Source organism: Aquarana catesbeiana, linkage group LG03 (assembly GCF_042186555.1).
Source record: "Aquarana catesbeiana isolate 2022-GZ linkage group LG03, ASM4218655v1, whole genome shotgun sequence".
NCBI lineage: Eukaryota > Metazoa > Chordata > Amphibia > Anura > Ranidae > Aquarana > Aquarana catesbeiana.
Genome location: NC_133326.1, coordinates 654,166,892 through 654,169,944, shown reverse-complemented (window position 1 = coordinate 654,169,944; position 3,053 = coordinate 654,166,892). Strand labels below are relative to the sequence as shown.

The following is a 3,053-nucleotide window of genomic DNA, read 5'->3' as shown; positions in this document are numbered from 1 at the left end:
CCACATACCTGCACATGAGGCTCCGGCTGCTCCCTTCCCATGCACCATGACTTTACGTGACACACTGCCGGCACAGTCCGAACACACTGTAGCAGGCACTCGGTTGGTTTCGGCCAAGCATCACAGCCATATTTTTTGATGGCAACCTTTTTCTTTCACTGGCATTTACTGGCAGGAGAAAAGTGCCCATTTTTTACTGGCTGCCAGTAAAAATACTGGCGGTTGGCAACACTGCTCGTTATACTCACTGCGGAACCTAAGGGGGTTAATCCTCCGCATTGTGATCCTGTCTTCTCTGATCCTCCTCTTCTTTCATAATTCCCCAATCCATCTCCTGATAGAACAGAGCCTTGGGGGCAATCTGCACATGCTCAGTTTGGTGTGTATTGCTAGAGGTTTTTTTTTTTCCTTGGGAGAGTGCATGTGATCAGCACAGGGCCGATCAGCACTGTCCAGACAGAGGGTCAGGGGTCCTGTAGCCTCATAGGACGGTCAGAGGAAAATGAAAACTCCTCCTACCAGCTTTAACCAGACACTGATAGAAGTCAGAAGACTGCTATATACTGCTGATGAGAAAAGGTATTTAGCAGTTTATATTTACTAAAACTATTGCATTTCCATGTTTTGTGCACTGTGGGAGACCAGATATAGTGAATGCAGGGTCCTGAGATTAGTAACACTTTAAAGCATTTTTTAATTTTGGATAAAGTAAGGGAGGGTTATAACCCATCAGGTTTTTTTTGCCATCTGTGTCCCATTAGGGAGATTTCTCTTCACTTCCTGTCCCATACCCAAAACACAAAGTGAGAGGAAATTCCTCTAAAATTAGGGAATCCCTGATTGTCATCAAAAATAGTGTCCTCATTGGAAGATGCCCCCTCTATTTCACTTATGGTGACAACCCAAAATTTGGGATTTTCTTTCCTTTTTGGTGATAATGGTAAATAATCCCTCTCCACTCTATCCAATACTAAAACAAAAAAAAGTTTTGCCTTTAGTTATACTTTAATCCAGACTGTCTATGAAGGTTCTCATTGACCCAGGCCATTATTGGTATTGGTAGTAGTAGTCGTCAAATCCAACGTGACTTGTTCTGTAATGTTGAAGACCTTTCATGGCCTATATAAGCTTTGAAACCTCTTCAACATTGCAGAATAAATCCAGCTTAATGTGACTACTACTAGATACAGACAGGGGTTCTAACTCTAACCCACTCTGTTGAAAGCAAAAACAAAAAAAAGGAAATTGAAGTTCTTATCTTGGTACACCATTCTTGACAATCCTTGATGCATTTTGTAACTATATTGTGACTCTCTGAGTAAAATATGCAGTGCAACTGCCCTATGGGGGGTCACAGACCACAACAAATGCAGCCATATTTACTAAAGAGTTGCTCCAGGCAAGCATGTAAACTCACAGCTAAATTACATACATCGGGGACGTCTCACCTGCCAAAGGATTTGTATTGCTGCTCATCCAGTCCTAAGATTTACACAGCCCTACCACACAGCACAGCCAGCCTGGTGACCTGATTTTTTTTTTTTTTTTTTTATAGTGCAGCTAAGCAGCACAACTAGGTCAATCTGTGATTGAACAGCGAAGGAGCAGAAACAGACTGATGAGGTGATCTCAAATGCTCTCTCCTCCTGTCAGCATGTTTCCTGTGAGGGAAGCCCCCTCTTAGACAGTGTTACTGGAATGCATGCTACCTCTGGAAGATTTTCCCCCTATTCTTTCACTGGTGGCAACTCAAAATTTTGGATCTCCCATCATTAACAGTTCCAGTGACCATGGTTAGCAGAACAAATAAAGGAGGGTTTTACGTTTTGTCCCTGTAGAAATGTAGACACATCTGAGGCCACAAAGGCCTCTTTTTTTTTTTTTCGGAGCTCCATCACGCAAAACAGTGAACCATGAAATCACAGCACATGGAAAAAAGTGCATGAAAACACTGTATGGTCAACACTTCCGAAGAGAAAGGGTCTTAATCCCTGAATTCCCAGGGCGCAAGGATCCTGACAGGGGCAAGGTACTCTGGCCAACCCAGGCTTAAGCCAGGTGGATGCCACTTCTTGGAGGGTCAACTGACCCTCCAAGTATTTAGTGAGGACTCTCCTGAAGAGAAAGACCTGGTTGGGGAGAGAAAAAAAGACCCGAGGGCCACAGACCTTCTCCCCAACATCAGGACAAGCCCCAATATCCTGCACTCTCCATCTCTGTGAGTAAAAAGAATAAATAAATAAACCACACATAGAGTGTAAATGCACAAGGCGGGCCTTACGGGAGGTATGAAGATTGCTCTGAGCTAGCCAGGTCTACCCAAGAAAAGTGAAAAAGTACAGCAAGGTGGTGTGACCTAGTGTCGATAAAACTCAGTGGGGTCCTAAAACCATACTGTTTTTCTTGCACCCCTGGGAAACCACCTCCAGGGAACATATCATCAAGAGCTCCTTGCACCTCCCAGCCCTAGACCAGACAAATGCAGCAGCCATCCCTGCCATAAAGGCATTATCACTTAGGGAGATTTTCCCTACAATCGGTAACAAGCCTAGCAAACCAGGCCAGATTCCACCTGGGAGAAAAAAAAATCCTCCCCTTATTAAAACAGGAAATGCTAACCAGCGCCCTCCCGTGGTTAGGGATACCGGAGTTCTGATAAGAACAGATACTACATTTGATCTTAGTCAAAAGGCCAAGAAGCAATAATAAATAGGACTTGTTCACTAGATTGATCTTGCTGGAATTAATATATAATAGACACAATCATTTTCTCTTACAGGGTTTGGTTGCAGATTGGTCTCAGCTGAGGAGAGAATTTTTATAAATTGTAATGGAATTATGGTGGGAGGGTAATATAGATAAAACTGAGCCAGATGATTTAAATTGAGAGAAAAAAAAAAAGTTTCCTCAGCCCGGGGACTTTCTAACAAACTATCATCTACTTTTCCACTGCTGGCCATGAGCACCAAACTTTTCCGCTTTTGTCAGCCAAGTCATGAAAGATATCAAGGATTTGTTTAGTGATTTACATACAGAAGACAATTTGAATGCAG

At 43.0% G+C, this 3,053-nt stretch overlaps 1 pseudogene; it reads right to left on the bottom strand.

Moving 5' to 3' along the window:
• Window positions 1-2,531: 2,531 nt before the first annotated feature.
• On the bottom strand, window positions 2,532-2,704 carry LOC141135810 (U2 spliceosomal RNA; annotated as a pseudogene).
• Between the last annotated feature and the right edge of the window lie 349 nt (window positions 2,705-3,053).